Raw genomic sequence first — 16,167 nt, 5'->3', positions numbered from 1 at the left:
CTAGCAATGTAATAAAGAAGTGATTTCTTTTGGGGCCTTAAGCTCAAATCTTCAAATTTGCACTGTTTCCTTGTGGAATTATTTGATCAAACTGAAATGAAAATCAAAATATCTAACTGGTTCTGGTCAGTCCTCTCAGTTGCTCCAGACGACAGCCAGGATTTTCTAACCTTCTACAAGAGAATAAAGTAACAATTATTATTAACACCTCAGGGGAGTTCATCCATTCCACTAATATTAATTGGGGACCTTTGCTTATTTCACAAATCTTCCTGGTGAAGCTGGTTGTTTATATCCAGTGTTCTAGTCTAATAGAAGTAACAAAGAGACAAAGGCCAGGTCAGGACGCTGGGAGGAGGTAAAAACTGAAATGTACCTCAAGAAAGCTCTCATAACATGGCTCTAAGACCCAAGAAATATGACCATGTGTGTCAAATTCATGTGGTGAATTTTTAGGTTGGATTTGTTCATGTCTGTGTATGCTGTGGTGTGTGTGTGTGTGTGTGTGTGTGTGTGTATGCGCGCACATGCTGTGTGTATGTGTGTGTATGTTGAGGCCAGAGCTATCATTCCTCAGAAGCAAGACTTCGCTATAAACCACAAGGCCAACTTTCTATGGACCATTTCATCCAGCAGGACTCTGCCTCCCTAAAAAGCACATGAACTGATGTCTGTAGGGGACATCACACATCTGAACTATGCCACACTTTCATTGGAAACATCATCTCATGTCCTATGGGTATTCTAGCCTCAACGACTTGGTGGAGGGAGTAGAGGAAATTCTATAAAGCTCTCTTGTACCTCACTCTCTAGATGATCATGGAGTCCAGAAGGAAGAAGGGTCTCCATCTGAAGGAACTGAAGGAGAAAGGCAGAACAGACAAACCAGAACCACTCACAGGAGACCCAACACAAAAAAGGATGGTCACAAGATGGAGCTCATCGGTGTTGTTCCCCAGAAGAAGCACCATTGTGTATGCTGAAGTGGGAGGACACGGACCATAATGATGCAGTGATCCTTGTGTGTACAGAGTTTCAGGCAGCCTAATTCTGCAGAGAACACTTGTTTTTCTTTAAAGAAATAAAAGTAAGTGTTTAAGACTTTCAATGCTATTCAATACTTTCCTTTTCAGTTACTTAGTTTTGACATCTAATTCATAGAACTTCCTTCTAAAAGAACAGAGCTCCCCCACCATTTACCCCATTCTTGAGCATTAGATGCCTCCCCTCAGCGCCCCCCCAACACACTAAGCCCTGTGTGCACAAGGGGATCTGATATGGTCATACTTGAGATCTGGCTTCATTTCTGCCATGGAGAACAGAGAAGGCAGCAAATGGAGGAGGTAGAGGAGTAGATGGGAAGATAAAGAGGGTGAGAAATAATGATAGAAAAGAGAGTAGAAGGAGGGAGAGAGGGAGGGAGAGGAGAGGGAGGGAGAAGGAAGGAAGGAAGGAAGGAAGGAAGGAAGGAAGGAAGGAAGGAAGGAAGGAAGGAAGGAAGGAAGGAAGGGGAAAAGAAGTGTCCTTTAGAAATAACAAAGAACAGGGGGGAATTCTTTCAGGAGGTGAAGAACATGGAGGGAGGGGAGGAAAAGGGGAACCTTCTGAATATGTCCAAGCAAGAGGCTCAAAAGATGGAAATGTTGGGTGAGGACCGACTGTGTGCATGGGGAAGAAGTGAAGTGACAGGGCGATAACAGTCTCCATCTCCTTTTGGCAACTGCAGAGAAGCTCCCAGACTGCCCAGCCCTGGTCAGCAGATACTTAAGGATAAAGAAACAGAAAGCATAGCCTTACCCTGGAAACTGTCACAGTTTGGTGAGGATGGTGTACTCTCTGTGTACCCTGGGAGTGAGTGTAGACATCACCTGTCTGGCTTTAGGCCCTCCCTGAATGCAGCAGGAACTACTTCTGTTCAGCTCAGTGTGTGACAACTCCCTTCTCCTTTGTTTCTCTAACCCCCTTCCTCTCTCTCTTTCTCTCTGACCCTTCTTTTCTTATTCTCCTTTCTTTCTCCCTCTCTCTTCCTTCCTTTTCCCACTATCCCTTCTCCCCTCCTCCCCTACCTCTCTCTCATCCTTATACATCTTCTTTCTTCCTTCTGCTAGTTCTCCTCTCTTTCTCCCTCCCCTTCCCCCTTCTCACTTCCTCCCATCCTCCCTTTTTTCTCTTCCTCCCATCCTCCCTTTCCTTTTCTTCCTCCTCCCCCTTCTCTTTCTCCTCTTTAATATCCTCACTAAGAGCAGCAGCTCTTTTTCCATTGCTCCATCATCTTTTCTACCTAGTACGGCCTGGTACTCCTTAGAATCTGAGCCAGTGATAACTGAATAGATTAACAAGTGAATGCATGAATGGTAAAATATATATTCCAAGAATGAACTGTCCTGGAGTCTTGATAGCTTTGGGAGTTACATTGAGCTAGTGGGTGCAAATGGCCAGAAGAACTGGAATGAGGACCTACCCCGTCAGTTACCACACAGGATCATGTGCATCCACAGGAACATGATTGAAATTCATTGAGTTGTAAGAAATTTGAAGAGTGATGAATAAGAGTAGGAACTTCTCTGACCACTAGCAAAGCAGTCATTCTAGATTCCCCACATCTCACCTGGTTTCATTAATTATGGGAGAGAAAAACGAGCCCCACAGTGGAGTTCAAGGGGAGTGTGATTGAGAATATTGAATCCTAATATTAAGAAGTAACTATTTTGTTTTCTTTAAATGGTCTAAGAAAGTACACAAAAGGCACAGTCTCTTAGCTTTTCATGCCTTTTGAAGTATTTGCATTAATGACCCTTCCCCATTTTGCCCCCCATTCCTCAGGTATAAGGACACAATTTTCTGTGGCATTTCTCAGTGAACTATTGAGTTTTTAAGGATGAGTTCAAATAAATAAATATGGTGTGCTGAAAAGTATGATGTTGGGTACATTATATTTGTATATAAAATCATGTGTTTTGCAAATTTCTAAATAAAAATTCTTATATATCAAATTGCTTTACGAATAAAACAGTTTTTCAAAAAATGAAATAATACCTTACTTATAATCCTTCAAATTGCTTATAGATTTTACTATGTATGGGTATTTCTATCAGTACATGGAAGCTTTCTCTGTTCTTATTGATGGCTACATTGTCTCATATTGATGAAATCAGTATAGTGCAATCAATTTCTCATTGCCTGTTGCACTTAGCGTCAACTGTCATCTTGACACACAACCTAGAAGGGAATCTCAATTTTGGTATTGCCCAGATCAGACCGGCTTGTGGCTATTTCTGTTGGGGAATTGTATTGTCAAATGATGTAAGGGAGATTAGCCCACCATGGGTAGTACCATTTACTAGGTAGGTAGGTCTGGGATATATAAGAAAGTAACCTAACCATAAGCCTATGAGGAGCCAGCAAGAAGCATTCAGCTTCAAGTTCCTACTTGAATTCCTGTTCTGACCTCCCTCAATGATGGACTGTGACCTGGAGGTGTAAGCTGAAATAAATCCTTTCCTTTCCTAAATTGATCTTGGTAAGAGTGTTTTATCACAGTAACAGAAAGGAGCTTTTATTCAATAGATGGAGGTCAAAATCTAGTCTCACATTCCTGTAGCAGATCTTTGGTAATTTTGTGGATTCTCCTTTTGTCCATGCCTCATTTCAACCCTTTTTTTCTTCAAATTCCTAACACTAGATAAGTGATAAAACAGGATAGAGATGAAGGAAAAAGAGGTCCATGAATAAACTCAGTAGTTGGAAAGGGGATGACTTTATCATGAGACTACTTCCTGCTGATTAGTGGCATCTGGTATCTTGGGACAAGTTTGATCTTTGTCATCTAAATTTTTCTTCTTGTTTCTTCTTTGCACATGACTACTTAACAAACCATGACCAGCAACAACCCAGTTCACATATCAGGGTCCTAGTGTTTATCTGAAAAGTCCCCAGGATTCCAAATGTCACACAATCATAGAAACTACCTACTGCTGGCAAAATCACATCTTTGCCTACCTAGATCATGAGGCAAAACACAGTCAGCTGCTGTGGACAGTATGAAGCAGCTCACATCTCACTCCTGGGATTATTACGAAAACATTCTTATAATACTTCCTTTTTAAAAAAAGAATACAAAATTCCACTATACTTCCCCTCAGTGGGTAACCAGTTGTCCTTACATTATAAATTGAAAAGTTTGTTTTTTCCTTCATATTTGAGGGGCTTTATTTGGTTGGCTCAGTTATTTTCTAACATGGTTATTCTTTCTTTTAGACTTTGGGGGAAATTGAAGCTGGGACAATGATTACCAAAACACAGTCCTAGTCATTCTGGACCCCTTCAAGTTTATCCACATTAAAACTGTGTTCACAAGAATATTAATATGCTCTAACACCCACACAGTCTGAGTTGTTTTTTATTTTTTGTTTTTGTATAGAATAGAGTTTATTTGGGGGCATGGGGAGGGAGTTGAGAGGGTAGTAGAGACAGAGGAAGGGAGAGAGAGCGAGAGAAAGAGAGAGGGAGAGGGAGAGGGAGAGGGAGAGGGAGAGGGAGTGAGAGTAGAAGCCACCCATGAGCACATGGAGAGAGGGGGGAGGGAATGGGGAGAGAGGGGGAAGGGGCGAGAGGACAGAATGGGAACAAGAGGGCATGAGAGGAAGAGAGAGAGGAGAGGGCAAGCAGCCCCTCACAGTCTTAGCTTTCACGTCAGACCTGGCACCTGCTGATGTCCTTGTTTTGATGGCCAAGAAAATTTGTACTAGTATATTTGTGTACTTCAAGTTTTTTCTGTTCTAGTTTCTACATATGAGTCATAAGGCCAAAGCTTTTTGGTATTCTCAATAATTTTGACCAGTGTGGAGGCTGGAGATAACTCAGTAGGTAAAACAGTTGCCATACAAGCATGAGAATAAGAAGTTCCCAGCAGCCCTTTAAACCTGCATAGGTTTGGCAGCCTAACAATTATGCCATAGTTCAAGGGATAAAGGGAATCCCTGTGCCTCACCAGCCAGCCTGCCTAGCTTAATTAGTGTGTTCCAGACCAAGGAGAGGCTCTGTTTCAAAAATAAAAATAATAAAAAGGTGGTCAGGATGTGAGGATTAGTGTCTGAGATTGTTCTGTTCACACACACACACAGACACACACACACACAAGACTGAATAACTAAATCTGCAATTAGTATATTCATTCCATCAGTAGTTAGCATATTCCATATTGAATCATAGTCACTTCTGATTTCTGAGCTTTGTGGTCAGTCCAGTTCTGTTAGTGGGACTACTGTGATTTTGGACTATGGTGCAGCTCTGTGACTCTAACTCATGGCATTGCTCTCTAAGCAAGGTCAGTCTGTGTCAGGAGGTGACTTTGACTGGGAAAGAGAAGCAGTAAGCTCACAGGCTGGGGGTATTTGGTCATTTATTTTCTGGCAGTTTCAGCATTTTGCACCATGGGATAGATGGGCAAGAAGCAGTGGGGATCTGGCCCTTAAAACCCAGCCTGGTGTCACTAGACCATGGCAATATCAAAGACTGCCATGTCTGCTGGAGGTCAATCTAGTCAGCACACGGAGATATCATAAAATGAAATGGGACAAGGATCTTTAGTATCTCAAGCTCTGAAGGAACCTCAGCTAATATTCTGTGTTTCTTATTAGGTGACTAAATTATCTTCAGAGTCTCCCAGAAAATAGCTCATGTATCATAAAGATCTGAATTAATTGGGAGCTCATACTTCGTGCCTAATAATTCCTTTACTAACTAGTTAGAACAAACATTATGTTCACATTCCACCCTATGTGCACACACACGTCTCTCATAGCAATTACAAGCTTTTCCTAACTCTTCCTCATACCCCATCTCTGTTGAAGAACCCTACTATGTTTCTGCTTAACCTTATGATGGATATATTAGTGCTGATATATAACATATTGGCCATCCATGACTTTAGAGGATAGCTTTGTTGGTAAAATGGCTTACTGCAAGCATAAGAACCAGTTCAATGCCCCAGAACCCACATGAAAAACCAGGCCTTAGACCTGCCGGGAATCCCAAGTTCTTGGGAGGCAGAGACAAGACGATAACCTAAGCTTTGTTGGCTAGTGGTACAATTTGATTGGTAAGCTCTAGAGGCAACAAGAAACACTAATTCAAAAAACAAGGTGGAGGGCAACTGAGGAAGCTAGCTGACATCAACCTCTGCCTTCCAAATGCAAAAACACACATGTGCATGGACACCTGCACACGCATGCACACACACACACACACACACACACACACACACACACACACACACACACACACAGAGTGACCGCACTTAGAGAAATCACATACAAGAAAGATATAAGATATTTCTGCTTTAGCCCACTGCCCTCCTGTATCAGAATACCATAGGCAGGTATCTTATAAAAAGTAGAAATTACTTTCTGACACTTCTGGAGACTAAGAAGTTCAAGGTTAAAAAAAAGTTGCAATATATGCTAAGAGTTTCTTTGCTTTATCCACACATACACAGAAAGCAGAAGGAAGGGCAGCCCTCACCTTCTATTTAGGCCACTTTTACTCTTTCATTATGCATCTTACTTAGTTACTCTCTACTTTTTTTGAGACAACTCTCACTGAAGCAGGAGCTCACAATTTTAGCAAGACTGGCTAACCAGGGAGCTCCAGGGATCCTCCTGTCCCTGCCTGCCAGCATTGTGGTGGGGTTTTTCATTGATAACATTCATGCATTTGGATGGTTATCTAGTATGGATTTCTAACTTCAAAGGACATGAAAACACTGGACCTGTGGCATCATTGAAGGCTTGGCTGTATCCTCAGCCTTTGCCACTTCCCAGACTACTTCTTGCCCTTGGTGCTCATGGTGCTTCTCGACAGGTACCCATGACATTTGATTTTTGAGACCATTAATTGAGGTACTGTTAGCTTGCCCCTATCAGACTCTCCATTGACATACTTGACTTTGAATTCTATGTTTATAGCATGACATCTGATGTAGAATTCTTGCTAAAAAAATATTTATTGAGCTAAAGTACAGGAGTTCTACACTGAACAGAAAGATGCTTCTACACACAGATCTTGTCTTGTATTCAAAATAAAGGTAGGCTTTGTGGTGGTTTGAAAAGTGTGGCCCCCATAGACTCATGTGTGTGAATGCTTGGCCCATGAGGAGTGACACTATTAGGAGGTATGTCCTTGTTGGAGTAGACGTGGCATTATTGGAGCTATGCTCAGTGTCACACACAATTCTTCTGCTGCTGCCTGTGGACCAAGATGGAAAACTCTCAGCTTCTCCAGCACCATGTCAGCCTGTATGCTGCCATGCTTCCCACCATGACAGTGGACTGAACCTCTGAAACTATAAGCCAGCCCCAATTAAACATTGTCCTTAGGCGACCCCTCTGAAAAGGTCATCTGACTCCCAAAGAGGTCACAACCCAGGGGTTGAGAATGGCTACTATAGATGATGAGCGAGTGTAAAAGTAAGAATGTGATACTGAACAGCAGGGAAAACAGAGATCCTGAGAGCATGCAGATCACCAGTCACCACAGCTGTGATCGTGATGCAATAAAACCGTAACTAAGGCAGTTTCTTCCTTACTAAAAATTATACAACACAAGAAAAGCTACAGAGGCCAGGAGTTAGACTCCACTGGGCAGTAAGGATGGGGACCAAACCCTGAAGACTTCTGCTTCTTGACAGTTGCTTGCTGACCTGAAACTGAAGGCATTCTGACTTAAAAAACAAAGCAAAAGAAAACACAGGGATCAACAACCGATAGCACACCTATTGGCACTCAGGAGACTCCCCTACACTTATCTCTTCTTCTACAGAATGCTTTTAGGAAAGATTTTATTTTTATATTTTTAAATTATATTTGTTACTTTATCATGTACAGATACATGCATGTGCCCTTGGAGGGGTCCAGAGGCATAGGATGCTGGAAGTTCTGAGCTTCCCAATATGAGTACTAGGATCCAAACTCTGATCTTAGATGCTCGCTGAGCTCCAGTCCCCACAAAGTCCTTTTCTATATACCCAGACAAGAGCTGAACATTAGCAATTTCTTCTCCAGATCTCTTCTGTCAGGAGGGAGCTGTGGTGACTGGTGATCTGCATGCTCTCAGGATCTGTTTTCCCTGCTGTTCAGTATCACATTTTTACTTTTACACTCGCTCATCGTCTATAGTAGCCATTCTCAAACCGTGGGTTGTGACCTCTTTGAGAGTCAGATGACCTTTTCAGAGGGGTCGCCTAAGACCACTGAAACACAGATATTTATCTTACAATCATAACAGTAGCAAAACCATAGTTATGAAAAAGCAATGAAAATAATTTCATGGTTGGGGGTTACCACAAAATGAATTGTATTTAACAGTACCAGCATTAGGAGGGTTGAGGGTCTATAGCTTTCAGTCTTTGGATTTGGCATGAGGGTTCTGGTGACTGTTAACTGTGCAGCACTTTTGCACTAACACTAAGCCCTTCTTAGCCTTCTGACCAGACGCTGTCCCACTCCAGGCAACCACCTGAATCTCATAACAGTAGTTATACTCACATTAGCACTGATAGGCCTCCAACAGTAAGAAGGATACTTAATTAAGATAGGCTAACAATTCATAATGGACACAGTGGCTAGAGTTAGAAGACAGCTCAGTTGGTCAGACTCTTGCTTGTCATGGTGGATACAGTGGCTGTAAACCTCAGTGTGGAAGAGGCAGAGGCAGAGGCAGAGGCAGAGGCAGAGGCAGAGGCAGAGGCAGAGGCAGAGGCAGAGGCAGAGGCAGAGGCAGAGGCAGAGGCAGAGGCAGAGGCAGAGGCAGAGGCAGAGGCAGAGGCTGAGGCAGAGGCAGAGGCAGAGGCAGACCAAGTCCTATGGCTCTTAGCAAGCTAGCTAAATTGGTGAGGTCCAGGCAAAAGTTAGAGACCCTGTGTCAAAGAGCAAGATGGGTGGTTCCTAAGGAAGACACACAGGTTTGCTTAGGCTTTGGGGGTTGTACTCAAGGCTTTGTGCTTTCAAAGGAATCACATTACTGACAGGCATCACCTTATCCCAACGATTATTTAATGAGTGAGCTGGTGGGTACACTTAGCAGGCTGTATCCATGGTAGTAACTAGTAGAGCTGAATAGAGGCCATTCTCCCCCAAGAGTTACATGTCTTCTGGTTTGCCACAGTCTCTGATAACTTAGATCCTTAAGGCTTCATCTGGATTCAGTAACAGATACAACCAAGCCAGACACTTGTCTGGTCTCCTAAGGAGCAATCTTTGGAGTTGTTGAGTGACTTTTCTTGGGGAGAAATGAAGAAATCCTTATTCCCCACAGAGTACCAATGACACGCCAAAGCAACAATTTTTTACTATATGTCTTGGGGAGATAGTGAATTTGTAGGAGTATGGGGGAAGCTAAGTTGTTCAGAGAATCTCCTCTCCTCAGCAATTGTTACTGCCTATCTAACCATGGGCAGGAACCTTATGAATTCTGTAAGTTTCAGGAGCCCTGAAACCTATGAGTTGTTGACCTCCTCCTGAGCCATGTAAGTTTCATTCACTTCCTGAGTCTTAGTGAATTTCTCTCCAGGAGGGAAGGTTTCAACTAACAGGAAATAGCAATTCAATAACAATGCAAAAGATAACTACAGATCCTAGTCTTGATGGGATTTCTTCTAACACTGGCCATGTAGCTTAGTTCTGCTGAATATTACATTCCTACCAGAAAAAGCAAAGCAAAAAAAAAATCATCGTGATAGTGCAAAGCTCCAATTATGAGGAGATTCCAATGAGAGGACAGTGTCTTCCCCATTGGGACACTGCTGCAGGTCAACAAGGAGATGTACCTCCCTTTCAGACAGTTCATGGATGAGACCATGTCACCACCATCAATGGCACTAGCATTGAAAGGTACTCATTTTTTTTTAGTGAGTGACAGTCACCTTTGAGGCAATGCCAGTCATCCATAGCCAGGCACAAGCTTAGGAATGGCAAACCTGGTGGTCTGGGTTCTGATAAGCATTCTTTGTTTTCCCCTCCTGCTTATGACTAACTACTCTTGGCTGGTTCCCAAGTCTTCATATTAGATTGGATAATCCCACTTTTAATAATGCTCAGGATATTTGCCTCCCTTGGGGGATGGCGATCACTGCAGCAGAGGGTAATAAAATGGAGCTGAATGCCATGCAACACATACCCTTTCAGCGGTGTGTCTGTGGGCACAGCTTTGTGCCTGTTTGCCCATGGAGGGATGTGTCTGTGTGTACATGTGTCTGTCCATGTTCATTCTTTTGGATGTCTGGGTTTTATGAGAGAGAGAAAGAGAGAGAGAGAGAGAGAGAGAGAGAGAGAGAGAGAGAGAGAGAGACCTATCCACTTCACTTGCAGTGTCAAAACAAAGCACTAAAGAATCCACTCAAAACTCAGATTTCCTAAATGGACAAGGCTATTAACTTACAAATTTGTGTTTTGATTTCTCCTGAATGGTATTAGCTAGGCATTAAACTTAAGGGCGCAGTAATACCTTGGGAGACCCCAGAAATGTGATGTTAATATATTGCCAGATTTATTCAATACGATGTGAATTGTGCCTAGTATTTTAAACAGCATAAACTGAGCAATAATCAAATCTACAAATTTCCACCAATGATAATAATGTGATTTGAGAGCCATGTTTTTTACCCTTTTAACTGGACCATTCCAGTGATCAAGGAGCCACTTTAAAGATAACTAGTAGAAAGCAGAGCAAAGAAATATACAGTGTTACTAATATACACCGGGGTTTGAACTGACATGAAATTTTATCTTAATTATCGGACAAATTTGTACTCCCACTATCTAATTCAATTTGCATGCATCGGTAGACACTTATTAAAGGTAATATTACATCTGTCATTTTAAGACTGGTGAGAATTTTATCATATGAACTGGAAGAAACAGCCACTCTATTATGTGCCAAATTCTTTTGTATGGCTTAAAATAACCAGGATTGCATCCTAATTAAGGTTTTCTTTCTATCTTTTTTTCTTTCTTTCATTTTTTTTGTAACTGTCTCAGGGCAGTCCCTGTCTTGTCCATTCTATGGCCATCTTGTAAGTTTTTTTGACACAGATTTGAAGTTTCAAAAATGGACGTCTCCTCCCTCTGCCTCCTTGTTCTGAGTGAAAAATGAGAGCTTTGTTAATAAAATGTAAACTGGAATCAAATGTTCAAATAAGGTTTTATGAGAAGCACGCTGCACATAAACCCGTCTTAGAATTCTCCACTGGATTTAGGATTCAGCTGTCTACAAATGTATCAGGCTGTCTGAGGCATTAGCAGTTGAATGTGGCGGTGTTATTATTTTTTTGAGATGAGTTTATTAGATTTGTACTTTGTATGAAATGAATCCATGAAGTGCTAACACCTTTTTGCCAGTCCTCTGCAGCAATGGCAGTATCTGAGTGAACAGCTCTGACATGCCATTCATGTAGATGAAATACCTTCTTCACAGACTCCTACATAAGCCCATGACTTCTACTTGGAGCCTTAGGGCTCTGGGACTTTGGAAATCAATAGTTAGTCTTACAAAACACATATTTAAACCCACCCACATTCCCCTGTTCCAGCCATCTTGGTTTCAGAGCTGTTTCTTGCACCTAAGAGAAGAAATGAAGGATCAAGAAAATGACTTAAAGAATTAATGTGGCCATCAGCCCATGGTGGGGCACAGTGGGGCGGGGAGCTAGAGAAGGAAGCTGAACTGTCCAGCTGTGCCCAGATGTGGACTACATGTGCAGCAAGGTAGGGAAGAAGCATGAAGTCAAATGGAAACTAAGGGCTGCAGTACCCCCATTTCTTACCATCCCCCCTTTTTTTCTGGACACCTACATGCTCCTGGAAATGGAAAGACAAACTGTGGTGCTTTTGATTGGCTGCCCAGTGATATATCTGACATCCTCCAGAAATCCTCTCATGCCTGATAACAAGGCCTAGGTTTCCTAGTCTTCCATCTGAAAAGAAACACGACCTTTATATATGACTAAGAACTACAGAGATCTGATCAGATGTCACCTCTCAAAACTGTCATGGAATTCACTTGGCCAAAGTGATATCTTCTCAAGTAAGATCTTTCATTTTTGAACATAACATTTGACATAGGATATATGTTAATATTTAACATAGGATATATGTGCATGCACACACACAATTTTTCAAGTTTTTAATTTTTTGAAATTTAAAAGATTTTAATTTTTTTTAAAAAAAATCAAGTTCTGCCTTATTGTGACTTGTGTGTGTGTGTGTGTGTGTGTGTGATATGTTTGTGAATGCAGGCTTGCATGTGTCACATTGTACAGTGTGTGTTAAGAAACCAGAGAATAGCTTGAGAGAGTTGATTCTCTTTCCTGTGAGCTCCAAGGATTAAGCTCAGGTCATAGGGCTTACAGTACAGGGCAAGTGCTTTTATCCACTGAACTGTCTTGCTGACCTATTGTTTTACATTTTTACAGAAACAAAGCCTCGTTTATAGCCACACTGATGAGGATAGATAATTTTACTTGGACAAAAATGTTAAAGTGCTATTTAAAGATTATGTTTCATAATCACTGTACTGGTATGCCTAGCTCTGTCTCTGTCTCTCTGTCTGTGTCTGTCTATCTGTCTCTCTTTCTCTGAGTGTGTGTGTGTGTGTGTGTGTGTGTGTGTGTGTGTGCACATGCACACCCATGCCTGCTGATGTGCATGCCCTTGTATGCACATGTGCGTAGAAGATGGAAGCCAGAGTCTGATGTCAGGAGTCCTCCTCAGACTATCTCCATCTTACTATTTTTGATGCAGGGCTTCTCATTGAGCCTGAAAAAAAAAAGCCTCCTGATTCAGCTAGACTGGTAATCAATCCATCAAGCATTAAGGATCCTCCTGTATTTGTCTTCTCAGGGCTGAGAATACAGATGCAAACTGCCACATCGGTCTTTCTTAAATGAATTTTGAGAGATCAAAATCGGGTCCTCATGCTGCACAACAAGAACATTTTACCAACTGACGCATCTCCCTAACCCCATGCCCCTCTTTAAAAGTGATGCTTTGGCTTCTAAATCATCTCAGTATCTAAATATTCACAGGTGCTTCTTCTGTCTCAAAGCCATCCATCTTGCTGATTTTTGCGACCCCAAATATGTCCACTGCGCCTTCCAGATTTTAAAGGGAGGCGCTTCCACCCCCCCATGCCACTCCTGAACAGGCAGATGAATAATTCATGGATGTTTTGTCTGAATTTTTTCTCTGGAACACTTCTGAGTGGCCAGAGAACCAGGGAACTTACAGTCACAGTGTGCTGTGTCAAAGCACAGTCAATCAGTCTCCAAAGAAATGTGAAGAGAACAGGTTTTTCATGCCTGTGCGTTGGGTGGGAGCCAAATGTGTGTTGCCATTGGACGTGGAATCAGTGTACACCTGTTCCGACCAGCTGTCGGCATAACCTGTGTCACAAGCACATGTCACACCCGCCGGATCTTCACAGCAGGCCTTGTCTGTGTGACAGTCGGGACAGACACTGCTAGTAACTTGGGGACTGGGAAAGGAGGAGCTTGTGTAGCCGTGGCGGGGACACAGATGTGTGAGAAGTGTGATAAAAAAAAAAGAGAGAAAGAAACATCTGAGGGAATAAGCTCAAACACAACAGCAAATGTCATTTGCATTATATAATTATAGCAGACCGGCGAGTCCTTTGTAATAACACTCGGTAGGCCAGTGTTAAAACCTACCGTGAGTGATAAAAGGCCGCAGCTTGAAAAAAGGTCAGCATGAATTAGTATATATTTGCTGATTAATTCAGACTGCGCCTTCATCAATTTTATAGTTCAGGGCCCCAGCCTGGGCTGTGACAACGGCCTATGAAATTCAAATACGCTCCATTCAGCACACTCACATTCCAACCCAGTGCAGCGCTTTGTGCAAAACTCTTTCTAGCATACATGAACACAGGTAGTCACAGAGTAACTCACACACAGATACCAGTGAGAAAGAAGCCCATTTGCTCACATGCCAAAGGCCAGATGTGAGCCAGGGACAGCACATGCCACTTGGCTGGATATTGTGAGAGCACTGTAAACATTCCTATCTTTACCCAACCCTCCATGTCTAGGACTAGTTGGCAGTGGCAATGTCTTTGACTCTCTCTGTTTGATGTTCAAAGGTGAACGCTACCTCAGGATAACTGCGGATCAAATCCATATGAAAAAGACATGTCTTCTAAGAAAGCAGCAGGCTAAACCTGCTTTCCAGACTATGAATATAGATTCAGTGTTTCGATGGAATGCATGTGAATGAGCATCTATTTGCATTACTCTGCAATTATAGCTAATTATGGATCGGCTCTGTTAAAGTCAGCCTGCCAACTTTAATGATCTCAAGTGCCCCTCAAGGCGCCAAACTTTCTTTTCCTTTTTTTGAGACTGGGTTTCATGTATTCCAGGCTAGTGTCAAATTCACAATGTAGAATGCCAATGACCACCTTGAACTTCTGCTCCTTCTACTTCAACTTACCAAGTGCTGAAATCACACATATCTACTACCACATCTGGTTTACACAGTGCTGGGGGCTTTGTGAGTTTTGGACAAACACTGGACCACCAAGCCTACCTCCCTAGTCCAGAGGTACCAGGTACAAATTCTTCTTTCCTTTCCCATGTGCATGTATGTGTGATATACATATGTACACATGTGTGTGTACATATGTGTGTGCATGCATGTAGAAGCCCGAAGCAGGATATCATCCTCAATCTACCTTCTGCTTTATTAATTGAAGAGAATTCTCTCAATCAAACTCAAAGCTTGCCAGCAGGGCTAGTGCTCCTAGACAGCTTGCTCTGAGGCTCTCCTGTCTCCACTTTGCAAGGCTAAAATTACAGGCAGACACCCACATGGCACTTACCGCATTTACGTAGTTTTCTGGGGAACTGAACTCCAGTCCCATCACTTGAATATGAAACATTTTAACTGCACACCATCTTCCCAGCCCAGTAACTAACTCCCCTAGAGTTAGAGCAGTGGCTGGGATTTGACCACAAGTCAGACCACCTCGACAGCCTTGTCCCTTTACCTGTCCCTGCACTGGCTCGCTTGGCACTTGTGAGTGATGCATTTTTGTACCTATTTACTGACTCCACTGCCAGATGCTGAGCTGGGACCCACATGTGGCACACAGATACTCCCAGATTCCAAACACTTACTAGTTGGAAATCCACCTCATCTTCATTATGAAGACCTTCTTTTATGGTGTAAGGAGCTGAACCCAAGGCTTAGGACAAGCTGAGCAGGTGCTCTACTACCCAGCTACAGTGCGAGGAGACAAGACTCTCCTTTGCTGTTCTACAGTGGCTTTTCTTCATACAAAGGATGAAGGTCCCCTATAAAAGGATTCTAGCAGAGTTCCTCTGTGTGCATTATCAGGATCCTGAAGAGCTGAGCCAAGCAGCTAGTTTACAAAAACCAGTGAAGACTTTGAATCAACTGCAAAAAAAGCATCTTTCCACCATTAAAGGAGGGGAGAGGAGATGGCTCAGTCTATAATGTACTGGCCACACAATCATGAGGGCTTGAGTTCAGATCCCCAACACTCATGTAAAAGCCAGGCAGGAAAATATGCAAATATCTGTAACCTCATTGCTAGGGGATAGGAGACAGATGTTTGTAGCTTTTTAGCCAGCTAGACTAGCTGAATGTGTGAGCTACATGGAGAAAGTGCTCTCTCAAAACATAAGGTACAGGGTGATTAAAACCTCTGATGTCAGTCTCTGATGTCTATCCTTGCATGGACACATGTGCATATACACACATGAATATGTACATAAATATACACATACACACACATGCACACACACACACATTTACATGTTTTGGGAGACAAACTGGGTACACATCTAGTAAAGAAATCCTGGTCACATCCTGTATTGGTTAGTGTTTTGTCAATTTGATATAAGCTAATGTCATCTGAGAAGAAGAAACTTCAACTGAGAAAATATCCTCATCAGATTGGCCTGTAGGCAAGCCTGTAGGAGCATTTTCTCTTTTGATGACTGATGTGGAATGCCCCTGCACGGTGAGTAGTACCATACCTTGGCAAGAGATCCCACAGTATGTAAGAAAGAAAGATGAGCAAACCATAGGGTTTATTTCAGAACAACAAAAGTCAGCAAGCCCCAGTGCTTCT

The sequence above is a fragment of the Mus musculus genome, chromosome 1 (assembly GCF_000001635.26).
Source record: "Mus musculus strain C57BL/6J chromosome 1, GRCm38.p6 C57BL/6J".
NCBI lineage: Eukaryota > Metazoa > Chordata > Mammalia > Rodentia > Muridae > Mus > Mus musculus.
The sequence above is the reverse complement of the archived record's forward strand: the minus strand, read 5'-3'. Positions refer to the sequence as shown.